Source organism: Dasypus novemcinctus, chromosome 17 (assembly GCF_030445035.2).
Source record: "Dasypus novemcinctus isolate mDasNov1 chromosome 17, mDasNov1.1.hap2, whole genome shotgun sequence".
Classification (NCBI taxonomy): domain Eukaryota; kingdom Metazoa; phylum Chordata; class Mammalia; order Cingulata; family Dasypodidae; genus Dasypus; species Dasypus novemcinctus.
Window position 1 is genome coordinate 63903114 of NC_080689.1, and position 27311 is coordinate 63930424.

Sequence of the window (27311 nt, forward strand, 5' to 3'; positions counted from 1 at the left end):
TCAGGGGATCTGCGGGTAGAGACTCATCAGACAACTTTATTGTTTACAAGGAGCTCTCTATATACCCCAATCTACGTGACAACAAGCAGGAACATGTAGCCTATGTGACAACAAGGAGCAACACATAGCCTACGTGACAACAAACAGTAACATGCAGTTAACTGTCAGCATTAGCCACAGTCTAAGGAATTTTTAAAAATCTCATCTGAAGGTACAAAGTCTATGTTTTCTATTCACTACAAAAGGTATGTGCTCATCTTTTCTTTCTGCCTTTAACTGCTTCATCCCATTTGCCGGGAACTCTTAATTACTGCATTCCTGAGAGTGCAAGCATAGCCATGGAGACAGCACTAGCATGGAGACAGTACTAGCATGGAGACAGCACGTCTCTCCTTGTGAGGCCACTGTGCCTCAGTTTCCAACATCTCCCCTTTTTGTTTTAGTCGAGGTGACTGTGCCTGTCTTAGGTTGCCCTCCTCTGAGAGTCTTACCCGTCATTGACTACCAGCCAAGCTCTTCGACTAGGGGAAGTGATTGAAGTGCTTTTGCTAGCACCAGATTATTCGCATGTCCCTTGGCTATTACGCTTTGCAATGTTCCTTGAAAGCAGTATCCAGCACAGGCAAGAATCATGAGCAACAAAACAAATATGATTAACCCTATTCCGAAAGCTGACAGGAAATGCTGTGATTTCCACCAAGTAACTGGGTTAAATTTTGTAATATGTGAAGCATATCTGAGAAAATATCCTTGATATTGGCTACATGAATTTGATTTGGAGACATTTCTAATATTTTTCTTTGTAATTCAATTATTTCCTCAGAGATATTACTTTTCTGGCCTAGCAAATGATTACTCTTTTTTTCCTATATCAGATGAATTACAGGCAAGAGGAGTAATACAAAAGTGGCTTTCATTCCAATCACATTTCAATCCCCTTAACAAGTTTAAATTATACAATTTATCTCCAATATGCAAAACAGCTATTTCTAAATCATTAACCCGATTATTTAACTGTTCATCAATGTGTTCTTGGCTATGCCACAAGTCAGTAGCATTTTTCTGCCAATCGTGCACATATTGTTGAGTCTGAACAGTCTCATGCAAAGCGACAGCAGCAGTTGCAGCAGCTCTGATGATTCCAATTAGTCCCATTATACTAATTATTAGGAGTCCAATAAATCTTTTCGTCCATTTCATGATTTCTTGCGCCATGTGTAGCAATAGCTGACTTTCACGTGATGACTGCCATATTCAGTTAATTTGCATGGGAATCCATATACCTCGTCGTCTTCTGGCTGTTGTGACGGTGTCTCAATCCTGCAACACACTTTCTGAAAGACATGTATACAAGGCACCATTTTTATAAAACAAGGCATTATCTTTTATAGTTATTTTTCCAATAATGAATATGAAAGGATCCCTAACACATGCTTTCAATGGATAGATTTGATTTAATTGTAGATATTAACCTGTTTGACTGTAATTATCAATCCATTCATAAGCAGGGGCAATTCCAAGAAATACTTTCCACAAGTTTTTATGTATATTAAGACTATAGGTGTCATTAATTCAAGGGGTTGGTAACCATTTTCCTTTACATTTCCAAACAGTGAAATTGTTAGTATATACCACTTGTTCACCCAAGAATAGAGATTCCGAAAAAGGACATTGCACTTGTCTAACTTCTTGACCCTTGTTAAGTCCATACCATATAAATCTATCATTATATTCATTGGGGGTCTCCATAGAAGCACTTTCCCTCACTATTCAATAGGAATCATTAAAAATGACAGATCCTCTTCCTATATGGCATTCCTGCCATCCCTCTTTTCAGGTTTTTCGGGTGGACAATTATAATTTTGCTTTTCAGTTACTGAAGAATTATGTGAAGGAAACAAAGTTATGAATAATTTTGTACCATTATTTGTCATGGTAACCATAGTCCAATTTTTTGTTTGCATGCAAGGGCGACTTTTTCCAATATATAATGGTGTATGATCAAAAGGAAGGATAAGATTATATATTTCGGGAAACGGACTTTGGCCCAGTGGTTAGGGCGTCCGTCTACCACATGGGAGGTCCGCAGTTCAAGCCCTGGGCCTCCTTGACCCGTGTGGAGCTGGCCCATGTGCAGTGCTGATGCGTGCGCAAGGAGTGCCGTGCCATGCAGGGGTGTCCCCGCATAGGGGAGCCCCACGTGCAAGGAGTGCACCCATGCGCAAGGAGTGCACCCATAAGGAGAGCCGCCCAGCGTGAAGGAGGGAGCAGCCTGCCGAGGAATGGCCCCACCCACACTTCCCCTGCCACTGACGACAACAGAAGCGGACAAAGAAACAAGACACAGCAAAAAGACACAGAAAACAGACAACCGGCGGGAGGGGAGGGGAATTAAATAAATAAAAATAAATCTTTTAAAAAAAAAGATTATATATTTCCTCCCTTCTTCATCAGGTTTTAAGGGTAGTCTGTCATCTATAGGCCCAGGAAACATATGTGTTTCATTCACAAAGATAGGAAATGATGGGTCTCTCCATGTTTCTACCTGGTTGGGATGTACAACAAAGGGCTTACAGTTTGATTGTCTGCCTAACAAATATTAGTGGGAGAAAGAATGGGGACCTCAAATCCTTCTCCTTTTACCCATGAGACTGTAAGGGAACTTCCAGAGAATTTGGTTCCTCTGGGGAGAGAAGGATCAGGCTGTGCCAGTGTCCACTAGAAATGTAATTTTTTTATGATATGGGCCCACCGTTAGATTTACTAAAGGCTCCCAGTGGGCTTTAGAAGTGAGGAGCATCAGACCTCCTGAATCCTCAAAATTCATGAGGGGAATTACCAGACTCTCTTTCATTAAACTCCGGCATTCCCTTTTGAAATGACCCATCCTCCCAGTCAGAGCACCCTGCAGAGCCTTGCATTCTCCTTGTCCCCTTATCTAAATAAGACCAAGTTGCATCTTTATCTTCCCTCTGCCGATTCCCTCCCTGACCCATCTCCAGTCTTTTACTTACCATTTGATCGACTGCTAATCACGACCTTTGCTTTCTGTTTCTGCTTTTCCTTCTCTCTCCTTACAAACACTTTCTGGGACTCTCTCAATAACTCTTCCAATGGCTTATCCATCCATCCTTCTTTTTTCTGAATCTTCTTCTGAATGTCAGGCCAAGACCCTTTTACATAGCTGACTTTTAACATTCCCTGAGCCACAGGATCATCAGTGTCCATCCCTGAATATTTCCTCACTTGGTCCTTCAATCGTTGCAGGTAAGCAGAGGGCATTTCATCCTTCTCCTGGGCTACTTCAAAGGCCTGCTTCAAGTTTTGAGATTTGGGAACGGCCAATTTGATCCCCTGTATAATGAGGTCTCTAAAATCTTTCATTTGTGTTCTGTCACCCAGGTCATTATGATCCCAATTAGGGTCTGTGTTTGGGAACTTCTGTTCTGTTGCCATCACCCCCTGTCCAGGTGGATGCTGCCTGTCCCACTCCTTCACAGCTGCCCTCCACACCATTCCTCTTTCTTCTCCCATAAAGAGGATATTCAGTATAGACATAAGTTCAGGCCAGGTGTATAATCTAGGACCCAGGAATTGATCTACTTGTTCAGCCAGCCCCACTGGATCTTCCATTAGAGATTTCATCTCCTCCTTGAAGTTCCTTACTTCAGTACTTGTCACTGGGGCATTGACATAGCCAATCTCCCCTGGCCCCATTGGGATTTCTCTCAGTGGATACAACGGCTGAATGGAGTTTTGTTTTTTCACTCTCTTCTCCTCAGATGCTCTGGCAAATGGAAAACTGTGTATATCTTTCTTACACTCTTCCAGTTCTTTCCTCAGCTGTTGGTGGGTTGTAACCGGTGCGGCTGTTGACCCTGCTTGATTCTCCAGTTCCCAAGGGTTTAGAATGGGTTCTATTGGGCCCTCCATGTCTAATGACCCTTTTCCTGGGAGGGGACAGGGAACATGAGGAGGAGGGAGATTAGACAGGGGGTCCCAGGCTTTAGTTTCTACAGCTTTTGTTTCTGCCACCTTAGTTTCTGCAGCCTTAGTTTCTGCAAGCTTAGTCTTGGAGCCTGGATTTTCAGCTTTCACAGGATAGAAAGTGGCCCCCTTTCCCTTTAACCAGCACATAGCATAGTCAGACTCTTCTTTGGAGAAGGGTGTTTTTCCATTAACATACAGTACAAGGTCAGCACAAAGCCAATCCTCATCTGACCCATATTTTGGCCAGAATACACCAGGTAGTAAAATACTTTCCTTGGTCCAGATACAACAGCAGTATTGAATCATTTTCTTCTTGTCTTTTCCCTTGGTCCAATCACTATCAGTCCAATGCCTTAACATCCTCCCTAGTGGAGTATCTGGAGGAATGTCTTTGGGGGATACTACACATACCCCCTTCTGCTTTTTCCCAGTTGACCGACTGCCTCTATTTCCCATTCTGAATCTTGTCTGGGTCTCTTTCTTTTGAATCTTTTGCTTTGTCCGTCTCTGGCCCTTTCCCTCAAGGGAGAAGGGAAATGCGAATCGGGACTCTGCACTCACTTCCCGCCGTATGTCACAATTCTCAGGCACACACAGTGAACCTCCAACTCATTAGAAGTCCCATCCACCAAGGTAATACTTAATAGCCTTTCTTCTTACCTTGGTCCATGCATGGAGTCACCTGGCCAACGAGAGGCAGATTTTCCCTTCCCTTTTTCTAGTCCACAATTGGCAGATCTAAGCGTCTGTTCTCGGGCCTTTTGGCTGCAAGAGGTGGGGCCCCTGCCGGTGGAGTCCAAGACCACTTAAACAGTGGGGCACGCCTTCTCATCGTCCACCCCAGGGGTATGCTCTCTGAAGGCTCAGAATCCCAGATGAGGTCCCAAACCTGTTGGAAAAAAATCTTCTTCTGGAAGAAAATAAGGCTCACCCGATTGTGGAGAAGAAAAGAGTTATTCTCAATCTTGCAAGAAGGGGCACACAACCAGAAAACGTGGCTGGCGCACCAAGCAAACAAAAATGTCACAATTTATAGCCCTAAGCCTAGCACGCAAGCCATTCCTCTGTTTCTTCAGATTGGATACTTCAGAAGTGACAGCCTATCCGAGAAGATCTAACTTGCCCGCGCAAAAGTTTGTGATTCACCGCTTCCGTCATCATATTCCAACCATTTTAGTTTTTACCTGCTCCTCTTTGCCAAATAAGGAATGGAATTTAGTGCTGAATTGGTATTCTCTTAGCTCTTTCTTGGTCATTTTTTGACTGCCTATAGCACTGGCTTCAGCTGATTTCCATTCTTCCTGCTTAACATGGGAGTGGGAGACTGAGGCAGTAGGCTGCCAGGTTACATTAAAAAATATTTTCTTCCTTTATGTGAAAACTAATCTAATCTTTGTTTCTTACATTACGGAATGACTACAAGCCAAGGCCAGCAGGAAGTAGTTACAGAAAAGTGAGCATCGCCCTTCATCACCTCTTTAAGACAAAAGTATAAACCCTTTAAGGGTAAAATAAAATTAATTGATGGATCTGGAGCCACAGGAAATGCAGGTAAATGCCAGTGGCCCCCAGGCTATGGTTGGGAGGCTGTTTATCTCTTCGTAATTAAAACTAAGTTGTGCCTGAGGGACAGTGAGAAGGAGCAGCCCTGCCCTTGATAATCATGGCAACCACTCCAGTCCTGGGAAACAATTTAGCAATGCAAACTCTATATACATACCAGTCAGTCCAGAGAGATTCTCAAAATAGGGATGCCGAATCTTAAATAAAATTAAACTTTGCTTCAAGGGGAAATAAAATATAGCCTGTGCTTGAATTCAAAATTATCTAATTCTGTATCCAACTGTGCCTAGAAATTCAATTAAGTAATATAGGCCCTTTAGACTTTGAATGTTCAGAAAGGATGTGTATTCAAAGTTGCATCCAGAGGGAATTTGGGCTATATGTTAATTCAAAACCTTTATGCTAACTCAAAACCTATCTGGTACTCAGGCAAACACTTAAAAATGAAAGGCATTTTTTTTCATAAAATCACCATGTGACTCCCCACCCTGTGCAAAAGGAACTTGAAAATCTTGTTGCAGCTCAGGTATTGAACAGACAATCCTGAGTCCTGCTGGCCTTACTGAAATCTTTTTCCTTCCCAAGATCATTCCAGAGTCCTGGACTTTCTATATGCAAATAATTGAATGTCTCTCCACTTCTACAACAGTAAATGAAAAAAAAAAAAAAAGAAAAGAAAACAATGACTAAACTATCAGGAATTCAAATCCAGCAACATACTAAGAGAATAATATACCATAGCCAAAGAGGTTGCTACTCAAGAAACGCAAGGAAAATTCATCATTAGGAAACTATTAATGTGATCAATATGTTCACAGAGTAAGGGATAATGATGAGTATTTTGGTAGACATTGAAAAACCACTTGTACAATTCAACATTCAATCCTAATTTTAAAAATACACTCTTGTTGATTTGGAACTGAAGGGAATTTTCTTTACTTTATAAGGGGTAATTATCCAAAACCAACAACAAGCAATAAACAATAGTGCAAAACCAGAAACAGTCACATTAGTGGAAAGAAGGAGACAGGAAGGTCTGCTATCACTCCTTCCAGGCAACACTGTTCTGGAAGCTTTACCAATGCAACAACAAAAGGAAAAGGAAAAGGTCTAAATTCTGGAAAAGAACAATCATGGTTATCGTTATTGGCATAGAATTTCATTTACACAGAAAACTCAATGCAATTAACTAGAAACAAATATGAGAATGAATAAGATTTATGATATCTATATTGGTTAAAGTGGCTACATATGAGATAGACAAAATTCAATGCCATTCCCTAGTATCCTAATATCTTATTAGAAAATATCATGAACTTCCAGTTAAAAGGGCTAGATTAAATATATACATTCGTAGCTGCTTCCTCCCAGAAACAATTATAATGGCAGTAAAGGAATAAAGAAGAGAATAGCCCATAAGGATGAAGACAAAGGAAGAGGAATTAACAGAAGAGAAGAAATGGCAACAAAAGTTTGGAGGCTAGCAATGGGTAAATGAATGGTAAGTGATTTAGCAGTAATGGGGGGAGTAAGTAAAAAGTGGGACAATCCATGCTATAGAACACTAGCAAGCTCAAAATTCACAAATATCCATTACCTCTAAAGGCAGGGTAGGCTGAAAACAGGAAAACTGTTTATAAGGGTTTTATGGAGACCATTGAGACATACCCATTCACTCCTCTACCTCCCGTAACCAGGCATTAGTCCCTTACAGAAGAGAAAGGAGGTTTATACCAGGAGAGGTTTGTACAGCCAGGCTGAAAGCAGAGGGATTCTGGAGACATCTCTATACCACACAGTAAAATGCCGCATCTCCACTAGGCCAGTAGAAGACTGGCAGCTGAGCTTCTATCTTTCTAGCAAAAGACTGGAGTACACCTTTGTGATGAAACTGAAAGGCTTGAGAGGAACGAGAAAGAATCACATGTAGTAAGGTTCCAGCCAGCCACCTGTGGCCCTTCAGTGAAATTCAGCAGTCACCAAGACCTGGCCAAAAACAGAGCTAGAAATTTTTGAAAAAGCCAAAGGGACTTGCCCCAGGTGATAACAAAACATAAAGATATAACAATGAAAACAGTGTGGTTCCAATAAAGGAAAAGTGAGCTCAGTGAAATGCAGTCAAGAATCCAGAAACAAGCTCATACATTTCATATTAGATAGAGTTGGTGTTGGAGAAAAACAGTACTCACTGGGACACAGAGACTGATATGACCACAGGCAGAGAATATATTGAGGAGCTCTCCCATTGGAGGGGGTCTGAAGAACAGACTTCAGCCCCAAAACCACCATGGTGGGGGTCTGAAGAGAGACTTTAGCCCACTCCTGGAAGGGGGGGAATTGAATTTTTGAATTGACACAGAACTTTCCTAGGTGGGGAAATGATGGTCAGTGGGAGAGGGTTGAGGGACCCAGTGAGGTGCAGGGGCCAATGGGGAGCCCTAGAGGTGAAAAATTTCCCTTGTATGGCTAGAGGGTAGTGGGATAGGGAGTTAAGTTTTCTTGGAAAGCTGGAGGACTGGCTGTTTCTTAGATCTGTAGGGAGTAAAGGGTTTCTTTATTTCCCTTTGACATGCAGGCACTGAATGTTTTCATCTCCCTCTGATATGCACACAGCCAAGATCTCTGTCTCCCTTTACTCCTGCCTCTACCTGGTTTCTTTGTTTAAACTGCAGGAAAGTGCAATATCCTTAGACATATAGGCTTATGAGGGAGGGGTAGCCTTTCCCCAGTGCATATGATGGTAACTGAGCTACAGCTTGTTAATTACTGCAAACCTCTAACACTTGGCTTTCCAAATGACTGAAGAACAGGTTATGATTTAATATTTGAGCAAAAGTAGATGACTATCTCACAATAGTCTCAAAAACAAATTCCAGGTGATTAACTATATAAAGGTAAAAATAAACAAATATAGGAACTAGAATATAGCAAAGTGTTATTTCAATCCTGGCACAGAAGAGGAGTTTCTAAGATTGATTTAAAAAAAAAATTGAAGAATCCCTAAAGTAAAAGATTGATAAACATGAATACCATAGAATTAAGTTTCTGTTCAAGAAAAGGTATCGTCAAAGACAAAATTACCACTTCTGGTTATGGTGGAATAATTCAACTAGCCCTTTTGCTGCGAGCAATGAGGGAACTAGACAAAATACATGAAATAATTGTTTTTAGATATTGAACAGGCAGAGCAAAACTGAGACAAGGAAGCCTTCCAACCCCCTGCGTTTCTTCCTGGAGGCTCTTTCTGGATGAGGTCATGCAAGAAGGGGCTTTTCAAATGGGGCATGACAGTCTCACTGAGCTCAGGCAAGGGCCAAGTGGGATGGGAGCTTCAGGAGACTGAGAGCAGTGGAAGTTTACGGAGGAGGAACGCTGCAGAGGCTTGTCTCCAGAATTCTGCATAGTGTTCCCTGTGCATGCACACAATGGCTATAAGAGATAAACAAGCAAAAGCCAAGGGGAGGAGCCAGAATCTGGAAGTCTATGGAAGCTGCAAGAAAAAGGAGAGGGCATCTCCAAAAGATAAAAAGTCCAGCAACCTGAGAATTGTCAGCCGGACAGAGTGCTGCTGACGCCGGGAGGAAGCAAGTCTTCTAACCTCTTTTACTAGAACTAGTTAGAAGTTCAAAATGCTGATGCACCTACTTCCTCATGAGCCTTTTACCTACACAAGGTGAGAATGTCACCTTAGTCCAACCCCAGGTTTTATCCCACTCAGAATTCTGCCTTAAGCAATGGAAACAAGGAACTGATTTAGGGAGAGCATAGCCAATTTTCCTGAAAGTGTATCCAAGACTGTTGTGTTTGGAACAAAGAATGATCCTTCTTTAATCAGAATAAAGTATCATGTCCTAACAGAGAAGTGTAATGTCTGCATCAACAATAATGAAATGGAAACAAGAAAAATTCCATTTTCAGTAAGGACCCAAATGTTTTTCCATGTCTTTTTAATAAAGAAAAATAGAACCAAAAAATTAACAAGCCAAGGGCTTTCATTCATTCATCAAGTGTTTACTGAGGACCTGCTGGGTGACAGCCTGTGCTGGTTGTGGAGGTGGACACTGAGGAGCACACCAGGGCACACCATTGGTTCCCCTGCTTATGTGGGGTCAATGTCTTGAAGTGTGATCAGAACCAGTATCTAGGTTCTCAGCTTCTTCTCAAGACAGAATTCAAGGACAAGCCACACATTAATCAGGCAAGCAAAGAATTTAATGGGGTTGAGGAAAGAGAAGGAAAGTATACCTACAGGGATGCTGGCAAAGGGGGAAAATGCAAAGTTCTACCATGGGGTCCGTGATTTATGGGGGTACAGGACTCCAGGTGTGCCCTGATTGGCATGCTTGATACACAGCAGGGGAACTCTACTGGGTGATCCAATTCCCTTAGCGGGTTAGGGGCTGGGTTAGGGGATGCTGGTGGGTGGTGATTGGCTTCTGGCTGCTGTCCACGAGCTCTGCAGGCTGTGCTGACCGCCGGTGATCAGCCTCTGGTCACTGTCAATGAAGCAAGAGGTAACCTGAAAGTGGGTGGGGTGGGGGTGCTGCCCCCCTTGCCCTGTCCCTCTTTCCGCCATATAATGAGGTTGCCTCCTGATCACAGATCCACTGGGTGTGTGCTGTGTGCTGTAAGCTGCAGGGTGTGTGCTTCTTAGCTGCTCCTTCCTAATTTGCCCCTGTGCTCAGCACATTCATACTAGCCAGCAGGCCAGTGCCTCAGTTTCTCTTGCCAGGCTTATTAGGTTTTTCTGCCCCTTCCTCCTTAGGTCCCTATTCTATCCTGACTCCAAAGGGTTAAACAACAGTTCAAGGCAGGACACCCAGGAGGCCAAGTGGAAGCCCCAGAGAGCAAGCAGAGGCCAGAGACTCGCAGGCAGCATGGAGGAGGCCCAGAGCTGGCCACCGAGAGGGACCCCTCAGCTCTGCTCTGCCCTCAGGCCACGTCATGACCCACGGATTTCTTGCAGACCCACTGGTAGGTGGCATCACAGTATATGTCATTCCACGTCTGCTGAGTATGGACACAGTCCTCCGTGGGCCTGTTCCTGTGCTGCCAGTTGTCCAGCTGCTCCTTGCTCAAAAACCTGGAAATAGAGAGATGTTATTCAGCTAGACACAGGCAGTGGTCCTTGTCCCTGCTGTGGCACATGGAGCTAAACTGACGTGGCTCCCCAGTCCCCTTGCAGCCCCAGAAAAGGGACAGAGCTGCGATGCCTGCGGGCCTGGGTCTGCTGAGGACATCCTAAGTCACTGATGATCCAAGGATGGGGAGGGTGTCTGTGAGGCGGCAAGTTGGGGAGAGGGGAGGGGAGGGGTCTTTCCTTTCAACTTCCATCCCAGAACTCGCACTTCCCTGCAGAGCTGGACCCCTCCCTGCACCTTCCCTGGTGTGTCCAGGGTCTAAGCAGCAGCCAGGGCCCCTCGGGGAGGCCCAGCTTCCCGTCACGTGACTGTCCCTACCTAGTCCCAGCCCTGGATACGAGGTGTGCTGTCCTGGGACAACATCTGGCCAGAGCTTCTCAAGATGCTTCACAAAGCAGCACGGCCTTTTCCACACCCACATAACAGTCTCAGGAGCACCCTGTGGCCTGGGTGGTAATGTCAACTGAAATGACCAGAGCTAGTGAGGTCTTTTATAACCTAGACGCGTCCTTAGGCCGACCCCAGATGTCCAGTTGGCCACCCTGGGCCTCGATGGCCTTGGTGCTCCTCAAATCGAATGTGAGTGCCTGGCCTTCCCAGGAAGCCTGGGTCTCCTGCTCGTGTGCCCTCCACAGCCATGGGATTGACTGACATTAAAATCGAGATTGATCAGCACCTGTGGACCAGGGGGTGTGTGGGGGGGTGCCGGTGCCACCCAGATGCTGCACACCGGCCCAGTCTGCTCTCAGTGCAGAAATTCCCAGGCAAGCATGAACAAATAACAGCAGAAAACAGTGCTGGAATGCGGGACTCGGCAATTTTGCACAGGAAGCTTTGGGACATGTTGTTTCCTCTAGTCTTCTCAAAGTTGGGGCAAAACTGAACAAACGAGATGAGCTGGGTGCTTCGGAAAGTGCAAAAGCTACTAGTGAACCCTATTCTCCTCTATCAGGAGAAACAATAGAAATTTATGAAGTTGCTGCAGAAAATCCAGGACTTGTCAACAAATCTTGTTACCCAGGTGGTAACAAGAAGACACTGGGGAAGTGGACTTGGCCCAGTGGATAGCGCATCTGCCTACCCCATGGGAGGTCCGTGGTTCAAAAACTAGGCCTCCTTGACCCATGTGGAGCTGGTCTACACACAGTGCTGATGTGCGCAAGGAGTGCCGTGGCTCACAGGGGTGCCCCCACGAGGGGAGCCCCACGCGCAAGGAGTGCGCCCTATAAGGAGAGCCGCCCAGCACGAAAGTGCAGCCTGCCCAGGAATGGCACGGCACACACAGAGAGTTGATGCAGCAAGATGACACAACAAAAAGAAACAAAAAAAACAAAAACAACAAAAAGATCTCACAGCAAATAGACACAGAGAACAGACAACTGGGGCGGGGGGAGAGAGAAATAAATAAAATAAAAAATACATCTTTAAAAAAAGAAGAAGATACTGAGTAAACCTTCAGAAATTGTTCAATGAAGGAATGGAGCAGCATTTGAGAAATATGTAACATCTATTTAGGAATGAAAATAAACTAATGTGAAGCAACTTAATCCAGAGTAGTTATTTTAAATTGTGGTGGATAGAGGTTTAAAATAGCAACTTGTAGTAATATCAATGGAAAAGCTACATGTTGCAGCTATACTACTGAAATAAACTTTCAAATGATTGCAGATAAACATAATACAGGGTGTTTCTCTTTTTTCACAGCACTCTGCGACATAGGCTACAGTCTAGTTATTATATTCAGAATTCACAAAATGACCTGAAAATAAAAACTACTTCTAAAAATTATGTAATTCAAGGGTAACATTGCTATCATAAGCCTTCTATAATGTAACTATTGCTTATTATCCTACTAATGAAACATTCAACTGCATTTTAAAAAGTCAAGATTCTGGAAGTGGCTGTGGCTCAATCAGTTGAGCTTCCATCTACCATATGGGAGGCCCTGGGTTCGTGTCCTGGGGCCTCTTTGTGAGGCAGCCTTGCCCGCACATCACCGAGAGCCACTGGCCTGCAAGTGCTACGTAGAGCCGCCTCAGCAAGGTGACATAGCAAAAAGGGAGACAAGTAGAAACACAGAAAAGCACACAGCAAATGGACACAGAGAGCAGACCACAGGCAAGTCTCAAGGATGGGGTGGGATAAATTCAAAAATGAATACAGAGACGCAGAAGAATGCACAGCGAATAGACACAGAGAGCAGATGGCAAGCAAGCCTCGGGGGGGGGGGATAAAAAAAAAATCAAGATTGATGACAGGAGAGGAAGCCCAAAGGGACCTGAGGGGCTGAGGGAAAAACATGCTCCCTCATGCTCTCAGGGTGCCCACCCTACCACCCACCTCTGCCTTGCCCTGCTGCTGACATCTGTCGACCTCAGGGAATCTCCATCAGGCACTGAGGACAGTGGGGTTTCTTGTCCAGGTTTCCGCCTCCAGTGCAAGGTGCTCAGAGGAATTCAATATTGTTCCCTGCCTGACAGGAGACATGAAGGTTATGGGCTGTGCCCTCCCCTAGAGGAGGAAGGTCAAAGCACCAAAGGCCCTTGTCAATCACCAACCCTGTCAGAATCACCCTAAGCCCCCAGCTCTGACCTGCTCTTCCTCAGAGGTCACCGATGCCAGGTGAGCTCCTTGGGACACACAGAACTGCTCAGCCTCCTCCAAGACTTCTTGACATCAGTAAAGTCATACAAGCTCCCCCTGAAGAACTTCCAGCCTTGCAGGAACAGCCAGAGAAGCTGAGCTGCAGCAGAGGTGGGAGGAGAGGGAACCGGGGGCTGATGGTGGATGTCCCAGAGCTGGCCTTCCTGAACCCGCCAGCGGCTGGCCACTGAGGCCCACGTCCTTCGGGCTTGGTTCCCCAAGGGGAAGTGCTGCTGAGACCACGCCTCCATCCCACTACCCAATTCCCCAGGGAGCTGCAGCTCAAGACTCCTGGCTCAGTACTCCTGGGACTCTCGGCTCTGCTACCCAGAAAAACTCTCTGCTGAGACATGTGCTTTCTGACCATGTCACTTTATTTCCCATCTCATTACTGCCACCATGCAGTCTCCATCTCAATTCCCGCCATCTCTCGAGGAAGTTGTCCATCCATCCAGAGTCTCCCTTACTTCCTTGACTTGATCTCCATCCACTTTGCCTGCCCACACTCATGACTATCCCAGGACTTCCTCATCACCTGCTCTACCTGCCCTCACAGGTGTCACACACTAAGAGCTCATCCTGTCACCAGGAGCCCCAAGTCTCAGCTCTTTCCTCCCTCCTTGTCACCACATCCTGCTCTTTAGTATCATCTCTACCTCAGCTATTGAAATGGAGCCACAACACTCATTTCTTCATTCATATCTTCAACATTCATACATTCATTGTTCAACATTCCTTATCTTCTATGAGCTGGGGACTGTTATAAAAAGACCAGTAAGACACGATTCATGCCCTCGAGGAATTTACAGTCTTGTGAAATGAGACAGATGTAAGAAGGGGACAGATGATGAACTAATTAAATGCCACGTGCAGGTTAGAATAGAGTCATGAAAGAGGGTGTCATCTCTGTCACCTGGGCTGGGGGGGATTGGCAAGGGAATCTGGGATGAGATGTTCCTTGAGATGAGTCTTTAAAAAAAAAAATTGAGGGGGTGGGGAATGGGAAATTAATACTCAATTGGTAGAGAGTTCCCATTTGGGGCCAAGGAAAACTTCTGGCCAGAAAAGATGATGATGGTAGCACAATATTGTGAATGTATATACTGAAACAGTTAAAATGGGAGCTTTTATGTTATATATATGTTACCACAGTAAAAAATTTTTAAAGAACAGAACTGTACAAAACAAAGTGTGAAGCCTACTCTAAACTATGGACTATAGTTAATCAAATGATAATAATAATGTTGGTTCATCGATTGTAACAAATGTACCCACTAAGGGAAAACATTAATCATGGGCAAAGCTCTCTACCTTCCGCAGGATTTTTCTCTAAGCCTACAACTGCTGTAACATTTTTTAAAAAATTTTTAATCAGGAAAACACTTTGAAAAAAAAACTGAAGAAGAGTTTGCCAGGGGATCATTTCCAAGAAAAGTCTTCCAGACAGGGGAAATGGCAGGTGCAAAGGCAAGCAGGCACAAAAGGGCATGGCACGAGCTGATCTGTGCAAAACCTGGGGTGTGGCCGGCATGCAAGGGGTGGGAGTGGAGCCTGGAGAGCCTTCCAGCACTACATCTTATGCCCATAAGAAGGAATTTGGATTTTTCCCTGTGCGCAATGGGAGGCCCTGAAGGGTTTTATGGATGGCGCATTTTGCACTGAAAATATTTCAATGTGGTGCAATGTGCAGGTTCAACAAGAAAAAAAGGCCATCCTGCTTGGGCCAGAAACATCCATCAGAACCCAACTGCAAGGATCTCAGGGAGAGACAGGCCATGGGGACCACGCGTTCTCAAAGTGTATTCCCTGGACGAGCAGCATCGCGCCTCCTGGGAACTTGGTAGAAATGCCCCTTCTCAGGCCCAGCGCAGACCTGCTTTTTCAGAAATTGTATCTGAACAGTCTGAGTTTTAACAAAGCCACGTGAGATTCTTATGCTCTCTGACGCCTCAGAACCAGTTGTCCAAACCAGGGGTGGCTAAATTATAGCCCATCAGCAGCCTCTTTTTATAAATAGTGTCACTGGAGCAGCCACGCCGATTCATTTACACGTTCTCTTCGGCTGCTTCAGCAGTGCAAGATGACAGCGCTGAGGAGCTATGACAGAGACTGTGGTCCACAGGTCTCAATTTTACTATTTGGCCCCTTAAGGAATAGTTAAAGTAATGATACTCCACCCTGACTGTCCATGTTTTAAGACTTCCTGGTGCTCAGGCTGCATCCCAACCAAAAGAAATCAGATTTCTGTACATGAGTCCCAGGCATGTACTTGGGTGACTCCAATGCACAGCCAGGATGGAGCACCTCTCAGTCATTACTAAAGCAGGAGGGCAGCAGTGGGGCTCAAGGAGAGGCAGGAAGGAGGAAAGACTTCAGGCACTGGTCTGCATGGCCAGTGATTCCTTAGACTTGACTGGAAACAGAGGCAAAGAGCAGGGGCTCGGCACTGCCTGCCAAGTCCTCAATTGTCAGCCCCCATCTCTCCAGCAGCTTCTCCCAACCATCCCTTCTCTCCCCCAGCTCCCTACAGGCATCCTCCTCCTTAGCTAGTGACCTCCTATGCCACCCAGAAACAGATGTGGTTAACAGCAGCTCTCGCAGTCTCGTGTTCCCACATCTGCACAGTAGGGTGCTCACCAAATTCCACACCTGCTCCCTTCCCAGCCTCAGAGATTCAAGTACCATCCCAACCCTCTTCAAGGGCAATCACTCATCGTGCATTTCACTCTCCTCCCTCTCTCCTCCCCTATCTTCAACATCCACCTCTTTGCTGTTTCCTTTCTGTAAACCCCAGGTGAAGCCTGTCTGAATCTGGAGACACTCTCTCAAGTTTACCAAAATAGTAGTGGGGGTTTGGGGGAGGGTTCACTTGGAAGTCATGCAAATTTTCATGGCAATACAGATGCTTGTTTTCTCATCTTGCAATTTTTCCATATTTGCCACACTGTTTATAATTAATAGAAACATGTTGTAATGGAGAAATAGATGATGTGCATTGTTTTTTACTCTTCCCCTCATCTCTCCTTCGCTCTCAGCTACGTTCCTTGACAGACTCATGTACCTGATCAATTCATGCCCAGTAGCCATGATCTGCTTCCCCCGAAACTTCATTTATGACTTTTGAATTGCCCAGCTTCAGTGGATGCTTTTCATTTCTTATTTTACATGGCCTCTCTGGCATGTGCCAGAACTGACCACTCCCGTCTTGAAATTCTCTCCTCTTTCGGCTTTCCGACATGCACATCTCCCAATTCCCCTGTCCTCAGTTGGTTCACACACCTTTCCCTTCTTGCATCCTGAAGGTTGATTCCTGGCCCCACTCTCAGCCCTCTTCTGCATTTTGTCTCATGCAAACCCCACCACTCCCACTGCTGCAATGAGAACCAACATACCCGGGGCACCCAAGCCTGTGTCTTCAGCCCTGGCCTTTCTCCTCAACTCCAGACAGCCTGCAGGTGATGTCCACTTGGATGTCCCCCAAAGCACCACAGACAGCATGTTCAAATCTTGTTGCTCCTCTTCCTCCTTAATTCCTCAGTTGGGGACCCTCCACGGCCACCCAAGTCAGAATCTCGAGGTTCTCCTTAAAACCCTTCAGGGCCTCCACATTTCCTGGAGGATGAAAGCCAAGCTCACTCACAGGCCTTCCAATCTAGCATGTGTCTCTCCAGTCCTGCCCACCCCTCTAGCCCAGTGTTTTTCAAATTGTAATCACCGACCCTTTAGTGGGTCATAAAATTGGTTTATCAGTTTTGACATGCTTTGCTCTTTTTTTTAAAGAATAGAATATAAAATGTCAGAGTGAGTTCATGCAGTGTGGTCACCCCTCGGGCTGAAGTGTGGTTTGCTGGCCTGGCGAGGGGAGCGGCCGCGGTAGGCCTAATTCCGCTGCCCCCATAAAAGGGTGGTTGGTCGGGCCCACCGCCACCCCTGAAGCAAGCTCGGCATGGGCGCAGAGTGCCCTCGGGTCTCCCCTTCTCGGCAGCCATGCTTCCGCGGCCGCCCCTTCTCCCAGATGGCGCCACCCGATTCCTTGTGGGGCGGCACCCTTCTTCTTCCTTCTCCCTGCGCAGGTGCAGGGTGGAAAATTCCAGTCTGCCCTTTTCCCTTCCCCTGACAGCAGCAACAGCCAGGCGTGGGCGGGAAACTCAAGTCTGCCCTCCACCCCAGCAACAGCAGCCACCAATCCCTAAACCCTGCCCCTTCCCCCAGCAACAGCGACAGCCAATCCCTAACCACCACCCCTCCCCCATCCAGTACCGCCCACTGACCTTTCGCCGGCAACCAATCAGAACAGGGCATGGCTTCGACCAATCAGCCTTCCCCAGCCCCTATAAAACTGTTGCCTCTCCCTCAATAAAGTTGGACTTGCATGTTTACCTTGTCTCCGCGGTAGTTTTTCTGCCATGCGCCCTCCAGTCCTGAGAGCCCCCAACAAGGGCCTGGCCTCCCTTGTCCCCAGTTTGTCACCTGCTTCTCTGGGCGACCCCTTCGTCGCCGGCTTCTCCGGGTGACCCCTTTGTCGCCGGCTTCACCGGGTGACCCCGTCAGCCGAACCGCGCAACCCCTGTGAGACCGACCCCTCGTCCCAAGTGGGACCGACCCCTCGTCCTGAGCTGGACCGACCCCTCGTCCGCAGCCAGACCCCACCTCTACTGACCGAGCAAACAGTCACAATGCAGTAAAGGTTTTGCTTTTTGAAACTTGCATAGATAGATTACATAGATGATTAGATAGATAGATGAAAGATAAGTAGATTTCCTTCCCCCCTTCCACAAAAGTTTCCTTCTCACCTTTCTTGATGCATCCGCCCTCTCAGTTCCCAGTACTTGCTTCTAAATTAACACCTCTTTCACCAATCTATATGACTTTGCTTACTGGTCTGTCTCCATCTTGCATCTTGTAACCTTCTCAAGAGCAGGCATCATGTCTTATTCATCTTTAACCCCTGACACATGGGAGATGTTCATGAAAGTTTTGTCAGATACATGTTCGAATCCTGCCTACTAGCTTAAGTGCGTTACCTGTGTTGATTCATTTGATCCTCCCTGTGAAGCAAATCCTATTGCCCCATTTTGCAAGTGATACTCAGAAAAGGTAAGCAACTTGTACTAGCTCACATCATTTGTGATAGCTGGAAGTCACAAACAGGTTGTCTACTCCCACAAGCACACTCTGCCATTACCACACACCTCATCACAAAGATCCAGTTTGCCAAAGGAGAAATTTTGTGGAGAGATTATTAGCCACCTGAGAGCAAGGACATAGCTTCTCAGGTCTTCTGTGCTACTGCCGGGGCACAGTGGAGGTGTGTTTATTGGATTTGTTCTCTCTCCACCACCCTTGCCCTTTCCCGGATGGGACTCATGCTTGAGGCTAAAGAGGCTAACGTCCCAGCAACTCTGCCCTCTCCAGGGTGGACCCTCCCTACCACTTACTTTGGTTCCTTTGTAGCTGATCCTGTGAAGCACAGGCTGCACAGAGGGTCTCTGGGCTGTTCTGCTGCTCCTGGATTTTCACATGTAGCATGTTGATATTACTCACATTAACTTGTAGCCTCTATATCTCAGCCTGTGCCTCCTGCAGGCTGTTTTCTCACATGTGGGTCTGGGAATTTAAGGCAGCACCCTTCATTCCTTGTTTTAGGGTCTCTAACTCTCCCCTGGCATTTTCCAACTCTGCTCTTACTCCTGGGAGCTCAGCTTTTCTCTGCTCCATATCGTCCTTTGCCATTTGGGTCTGGGCAATGGCAGTTCCAAATCTCTTTTTAACAACTGAATCACTTCATCAGCCCTGTCCAACTGACCTCTTAATAACTGGATCTCAAAAGTGCTGTTGTCTACACTGCCTTTTATAAAGGGCTGGGTCTGGAAATTGAAAGCACTTGCATTTCCCAGACCTCCCCAGAGCCTCTGGATCTCGGCATTGGGCCCTTCCAAACTGCTGCTTAACACCTGGTGCTGGGTCCTTAAAACACTGCCACTCCCCAGACTGCCTTTCTAAAGGTAGGTCTGAACACTGGCATTTTGTAAACTCATATTTGTGTAGTGTAAACCTGCCTTTAACACCTGAATTTCAGTGTTGGCATTTTCTAGGCCTTGGCTTAACATGTGGAGTGCAAAGCTGGTGTTTTCTGAACTGCTTTGTAAGAAATCTTGGATCTGGGAATTCAATGGGTTTGCCTCTTCCAGAGCTTTCTGTAGTCCCTGGATCTCAGCATCAGCCCCCTCCAAGGAATTCCTTAACTTCTGGGTCTCAATATAACAGGTGCCAGCATCCTCTAGAACTCCTTTGACCATCTGGATGTCAGCACTGGTTTTTTCCAGGTGGGTGCTGAGCATCTGGATCTGAGAACAGACATTGTCCACCTTGTACTTCAGCATCTGCATCTCCACAGCCCAGGTGCTAGAATGCTCTTTAAACAGCTGGAGAGCTTCCTGTACATCAGCCACCCTGGCAAAATGGTAGGAATCTTCAGGGGAGGAAATGCAGAGGTCGGCCAAAGAGGCCCATTTCATAGGGAAGCATATAGATCGACCAGCATGTTCTAAAGATTTCCATGGAGAGATGCCTATTCCACAGCCTGTGGCATTCTTGACCCTGGACCAAACAATAGCCAAAGACCTAATTAGCCATCACACATGAACTAAAGGGCCCAAAGGATAGAAATTCTTGTTTACTGTAAACTAGCTACACCCCCACGCACTAGGAGTCATGCAGATGAGATTGGATTCTTCTGCCATTGTAAATGAACTTAAAAATAACTCATTATATAGTTTAGAGCTGTTGAAGTTTAATTCCACACAAATTTCACCATTAGAAGAGTCATTGAGAAAAAGAAGATATGAATAAGGCCCATGTTTTGTCCTGAGCTATGTTTGTACACCAACCATTGAGCCTCTTGATTCATCATTGTTACTCCTTGAAACCATGTAGACCACGAACAGATATTTTCTGATTACGAATTCCAGGGGGGGAAAAAACCATAGGAACAAAATAGGTGCTCCTGGCAGAAGGCCCCTGTTCAATCCACAGTGCTATGATGCAGGTGTGCCACACCTTCAGGTCACCCGGGGCCTCTGAGCTGAAATTGCCTCTGAAAGGGCTGGGCACCCCTACAGAAAACAGAGGACAAGGGTCCCTTCAGAGCAATTTGAATATGAGAGCCCTGAGTGAGAGATCTTGGCCACCAGGGCCGTTTAAGGAAACTGCAGCCCTTTCCTCTGCAGGGTCTTTCCCAGCAAGCCCACCTGCCACTGCCCCTGGTCTTGCCATCACCCGTGGCTCTCCTCATGAGCGAGGACTCAATTTCACACATCCATGGTCACTGCCTGGTTCCATCCTTCCCTCAGGATCCATGCCCTATTCCTCAAGCCCTGGCTAGGGGAGGTGTGAGACCACCTGGCCTTTGGAGGTGTGAGAACAGAAACAGGAAGTCAGGGTTGATCTTCAACAAAGAAGCAAAAGCAATTCAGTGGAGAAGGCATAATCCTTTCAAGAGATGGCCCTGCAACAATTGAATAGTGATATCCAAACAAATAAAAATGAACTTTAGGGAAGCAGACTTGGCCCAACAGATAGGGTGACCACCTACCACATGGGAGGTCTGTGGTCAAACCCTGGGCCTCCTTGACCCGTGTCGAGCTGGCACATGCGCAGTGCTCATGGGGACAAGGAGTGCCGTGCCATGTAGAGGAGCACCAAGCTCAAGGAGTGTGCCCTGTAAGGAGAGCCACCCAGCATGAAAGAAAGTGCAGCCTGCCCTGGAGTGGCACTGCAACAAGGAGAGCTGACACAAGAAGATGACACAAGAAAAAGAAATTCAGATTCCCGGTGCAGCTGATAAGGATGGAATCGGTCACAGAAGAACACGCAGCAACTGGACACAGAGATAAGAAAACTGTGGCGGGGGGGTGGGGGTAGAATAAATAAATTAATTAATTAAATTAATCTTTTAAAAAATTAACTTCAATCCACACCTCACGCCTTTACACAAACACTAACTCAAAATGAAACATTGACCTAAACTTTAAAATTTCTGGAAGAAAATGGGAGAATATCTTCATGACCTCGGGCAAGGCAAGCAGACTGAGAGAAGATATTTGCAAATCACACATTTGAGAAAGGACTTGTGTCTAGAATACATAAAGAACTCTCAATATTCAACAAGATGACACACTCATTTTTTATTTAGACAAGAGTTTGAATGGATAAATCTTTTTTCAGTGACGTATTTAACTACACGAAGTAAAATGCTCAAAATCATTAGTAATTAGAGAAATGCAAACTAAAACCACTATGAGATATCACTCCTACCTACTTATTAGCCTGGCTGAAATGAAAAAGACCCATCATCCCAAGTGTTGAAAAGGATGTGAAGGAGAAGGACTCTCATCTCCGTGGGTGGGACTACAAATCCTACAAACATTTTGCAACTTGGCAGTTTCTTAAAAAGTTAAACATGCACATACCCTATGACCCAGCCATTCTACTCCTAGGCATTTACCCATGATAAAATAAAGATTATTCAATAAAAGGACGTATAGATGAATGATCACAGCACCTTTATTTGAAATCAAAAAGTGGAAACAACCCAAATTCTGTCAACAGCTAAGTGGGTAAGTCATGGCATAGCCATTAAAAGGAACACTGCTCAGTAATTAAATGGAACACTGATCAGCAATAAAAATGAATGAACTACTGTGCATGCCATGGCATGGGTGAAACTCAGGATAGTTATGCTGAGTGGAAGAAGCCAGAGAAGAAAAAAAAGAGTATGTCCAGTCAATCCCTTATATGTCTATAAGGAGAAAATGCGAACTAATCCACAGAGACAGAAAGTAGAGCCGTAGTTGTCTGGGGAGGAGGGAAAACTGAGCAGAGGGATTACAAAGGGTTACAAACTATGGTGCAGGTAGGGCAGGTGGTGAATGTGTTCAGCATCTTGATTGTGGTGATGGTTTCATGGGTGTACACCTACCAAAACATATTAGACTGTGCACTTTATGTGCACTTTGAGATGCACATTATACTTAATATAGCTACATTACAAAGAAAAAGATTATGCCCTCCTCTAAAGAGGTCAGACCCACTGAGGGGCCTGGGGATGGCAGGGGAGAGGCTTGTCCTGGGTTCTGGGCCTCCCGACACCGGCTCCCTTCCCGCCCTCCCTCCCTTCCACTGTGGCTACTCACTGTCTGGTTCCACAGGTGGTGGCCAGGTGGTGTCTCCCAGGTGGGACTGAAACTTCTGGAATGAGGGATCTGCCTGTGTCTGTAGAACTGAAAGACCCCACTCCTGGGTCAACACCACCTGTCAGCCTGGGGCTTGGGGGATAAGGTGCACACACCCCCTAGCGGTTGGATTCCAGAAGGAGGGAGTTGGCTCCAAGCCCCTCTCAGGGTCTTCCCTCATGCGCTTTGGCTCTCCTTATGGGGCGCACTCCTTCCTCATGGGGCTCCCCTATGCAGGGACACCCTGAATGGCAGGGCACTCCTTGCGTGCATCTGGACTGCACGTGGGCCAGCTCCACACGGGTCAAGGAGGCCCAAGGTTTGAACTACGGACCTCCCATGTGGTAGACAGACGCCCTATCCAGTGGAACAAGTCCACTTCCCTTTTCTAAGTTTTGACTTCATTAATACACACACCACACAAAATATGTTGTACAGGAAAATACTAACTTCAAATATGTATTTACTCCATGAAGGTAATCTCATGTCATAATGAAAACCTCTATGAAACCATCCTGGAATGACCACACAAATGATATCAGTACATACTAATGAAAATAGTGATAGCTAAGATATATTGAACCTTACATATGTTCTACACATCTCACACATAACTTATTAATCTGCTCATTAATCATGAAATACTGATTTACCAGAAACTAATCTCCACATTAGAAGAGAGACTGAAGAACAGAAAAGCTGAATCACTTGCCCAAAGTCTCACAGCTAGTGAGGAGAAAGCAGGATCTGAAGCCAGGCAGTCTGGCTCCCCTAAACCATTACACCAAACCACCTGCCTCAAGCTACTGCATGCAAGGTTGGTTCTGCAGCATTACTAGACCTGCATTCAATGGAGATCTAACCCATTACTATGGAAATAGCAACAGAAACTTTTTCATTATGCTTTTACTACAAAACCTGCTGCTAGGAAATTACTGCAACTTTCATCCACGTGAAGATAGAATTGGCATCAGACAGCTCCTTTCTTTGCTGATAAGGCAGTGGACACCAGGTGCAGCCTGTGCAAGCCTGGGCACCTCCTCTCCCCCACACGCCTCTATTCATACTCCTCTCCCCTTCACCCTTGCCAGTAAGCCAAGGTCACCAGGTCTGCCCCAGGCTCAACCGGGAAAATAAGCAGCAAATAGAGGCCCCAGCGTCTGTTTTAGGCTTGCCTCTGGATGATTAAAATGAAGCCACTAATTTGAGAGAATTCACAGACCCCTCGGTAGACATATTCTCAGAACCAGGAAGGGGCTGAGAGATGCTGCCCAACCTGATGGTGCTGCAGGAGGGTAGCGGGAGCTCGTGGAGAGGGACTCCATTAAAAAATGACCCTGTGAAACTAATCCTTACATCTGACAAGGAAATGACATGTACCATGCTTGGAAAAAGCATGGTCTTGGAATCAGGAATGGTTGTGCTTCCCTTAGGAAGTGTGTCTTTTGTGTTTTCATCTTCTGGACATGGTACATTTTGTGTCTCCCTTCATAGCTATTATCACAGTGTGTAATTAGAAGATCATTAGAGAGATTTCCTGATGAATGTTTGAAGTGCTATCTGAAGAGACAGTCTGTTTTCTGCCCTATTAAGTGCCATTAGGATGTCTGTCTGCTTCACTGTACCTCTCACAGAACTTGGCACAGTAGGCCCTCACCAAATGTCTGTGGAATAAGTGAGTGCATGAGTCAATGAATAAATAAAACATGAACGGACTGGTCAATTTCCTTTTTTGTGTGGGCTGCTAGAAAATTTACAGTTGAATGATTCTTGCATAACATAACAAGTGAAGAGGATCTTATCCTTGTGTTTTTGTATTAGCCTCCTTCTTAATACCATTTTGTGTCTCTACACTTAATTTCCTTCTTTCTTTCCCATCTTCTTAGTCTGCCTTGCTATATTTTATGAATCCCTATAGACTGCCTTAAAGCCCTTTAGAACAAAGTGATAAATAGATGTTTGCCAAGGTCTTACATATATATTTAAAGTCTTCACACTAAACCCTCTGCCAAACATTTGATCATCTGTGAGCTCTTAAGAACAGTTGAGGGGAAGCAGAGTTGGTCCAGGGCTTAGGGCTTCTGCCTAACACATGGGAGGTCCCGGTTGAAACCCTGGGTCTCTTTGATCCGTGTGGAGCTGGCCATGTGTAGTACTGATGCGTGCAAGGAGTGCCCTGCCATGCAGGGGTGTCCTCCATGTAGGGGAGCCCCACGTGCAAAGAGTGGGCCTTGTAAGGAGAGCCTCCAAGTGCAAAAGAAAGTGCAGCCTGCGCAAGAATGGTGCCGCACACAAGGAGAGCTGACACAACAAGATGATGCAAGAAAAAGAAACACAGTTTCCCAGTGCTGCTGCTAAGGATAGAAGCAGTCACAGAAGAACACACAGGGAATGGACAGAGAGAGCAGAAAACTGGGGGCAGGGGAGGGGAGAAGGGGGAAAAAAGAAATGAAAAATAAAATCTTAAAAAAAAAAGAATACTTGAGGTTTGCTAGGTCCAGCACTATGCTAATTCTTAGAGCAAATTTGCTCCAAGCCTAGAAACTACATGTGGTGTGTCGTTTCAGTCACTTGTGTGTATTGTGTATGTGACAAGCCCTTTTCTAGGAGATCTAGGCAACCTAGTATCTAAGAACCAACATAGAGTTATGGATTTTAGGGCAAAAAGAATTTTGCTTTAGAGGATTCCCAAATATATGGACATCCTAAGAGACAGTTTGCTTTCACTTGTGCCCTATTTGGAGGGAGAATGGAGACTGGGGGCAGTGAGGAGGGCTGGGCAAGATCCTGGTCTGGCATTGAGAAGAGTCTGCTCACATTACAAAAAGGAAGGCAGGGCATCATGAAGTAAAACTATTAACAAATAATTAAACCCCTTTTTAAAATCTCTACTATAAATTATTTACGTGCTAGTGGGAGGAGTACTTTCAAGTCTGAAATTCTATAACTACTTTCTTTAGCCATATCACTTCAAATTTTGACCAAGTACTTTCCCTTAAAACAATTTCAAAATCCCATAATGAGAACACCTCACGCTGCACAAGTTAAACATTTCATATCCTCCAACCTGAGAAGAGCTGAGTGCACCCCCAGTGCATTTGCTTCTGTTCGGAGGCCAGACCAGCGCTCCTTAGGGGTTAGTCAGCAGACACAGAACGTTGATTTATGAAACTGAAATTTGGTTTCTATTATTTATTAGGCTCATTTGAGTCAGTTAAACCTTAGACGACAAACTGGAAGAGGAGGGAGGAGTGGGTGTAAAGAAACACATGACCAATACTCATATGTTGTACATAAATGAGAGTTTTTGGAAGAATTGGATAGGGTGTGGGTTGGAGTTTTTTCATTTTTAGGGGATGGAGATTAGGGGCAAGAAGAAAAAAGGCAAGACGGTAGGCCAGAGCAGAGCGCCTGCTGAGCACCCTAAAGCTGCCTGCCCTTCCCATCCCCCTCCTGCCCCCACCCCAACACCAGGTACTGATGTCTGGATATTAAAACCAGCAGACGTGGACCCGGACTCCCCGCTGCCTCCCTGGGTGGAGGAGGGGAGGGAGGCAGGGAAACTGAGGAAAGGAGACGGAAGGTAAGATCAATAGACTGTCAAGACCTCCTCAGGTACCTTGGGGTTTTTTGTTTCCCTCCAAAGTGGTTGAGTTGCACAAAAATCCAAATCGACCGGGGACTGGTCACCTGCCAGCTCCCTTTATCAAAATGCTGGTGGCTGCAGACCTCGTACCTGCTCACCTGCAGCTGCAACCCCTCTGCGGTGCCCCCTGGGCCCCAAGGGAGCGCGCCAAGGGCGGAGGCCAAGCAGGAAGGCAGGGACCCAGAGGAAAGCCCCACCAGGCAGACGTCGTTCTCCAGACAAACCGGCCCACAGCCCCCCATGCGCAGACCAGCGCCTGGCAGCCCTGATTTCTGAAAAACCTCCAATGTTACATGAGCAGAAATCAGTAGGTGTGAAACACATACCCTTTCGCTGGGAAGAAATGCAGGGCAGATGCGAACAAAATCAGACAGGGCACTCCTCTGTCTGGACCCAGCAGCTCTGGGAAGGGGAGGGATGCCGGAAGGCTCAGGAATTCCATGAAAAGTAACAAAACCAAGGCAAGCCTAAGGGTCTTACCTCCTGCGCGGCATCGCATCCATCTCTGGTCTTCGCTGTAGGACTCTCCTCTAAGTCAGCTGAATAAATCCACCCAGCTAACCTGCAGGACAATATTTCCTACCCCTCCTGCAGTCCCGCGCTGGTCAGAGCGGCTGAAAGGGTTTCTCTACCCACATCTGCCTGAAATCCCCCAACAATGCGCTGCTTCTTCGGGTCAGTGGGGATCACAGACAACAGAGGCTGCTGCTCCTTAACAAAGTTTTCCTTCCCGCGCCTCCCTTACAGCGCTGCCATCAGAACTAAATCCATCTCCCACCCCGGGCTGCGAGGAAACGCGCTCCTCCCCGTGCGCGCGGACGACAGCCCGCGCCCCGGCTCCCGCACAGCCCCCTCTAGCGGCCGCGGGGCGGGCGCCGGGAGGGCGGGGGCTGCAGTGCCTGCCCCGCGCTGCCGCAGTCCCGGGCCCGGCCCCCGCGGGCAGCTCCCCTGCTCTCACGCCCACCTTCACCCACTAGGGAGCCCCTCACAGCAGCCCAGAGCTAATAGCAGCAACTTACCAGGGGGAAATCTGAATCCTCCCTGGGTGAAAACTGAAGCCTCACTTAGAAGGTTTTTGTGCAGGAAGTAGGTACA

General features: G+C 46.3%; 1 long non-coding RNA gene across 1 annotated transcript; it reads right to left on the minus strand.

Moving 5' to 3' along the window:
* LOC131274015 (uncharacterized) lies at positions 1 to 27044 on the minus strand. The gene is made up of 6 exons (XR_011646181.1): positions 26697 to 27044; positions 19397 to 19809; positions 18776 to 18944; positions 9988 to 10636; positions 3015 to 8692; positions 1 to 1334 (listed from the first exon to the last, which is right to left on the minus strand). It is a non-coding gene; the product is annotated as an uncharacterized lncRNA (long non-coding RNA).
* Between the last annotated feature and the right edge of the window lie 267 nt (positions 27045 to 27311).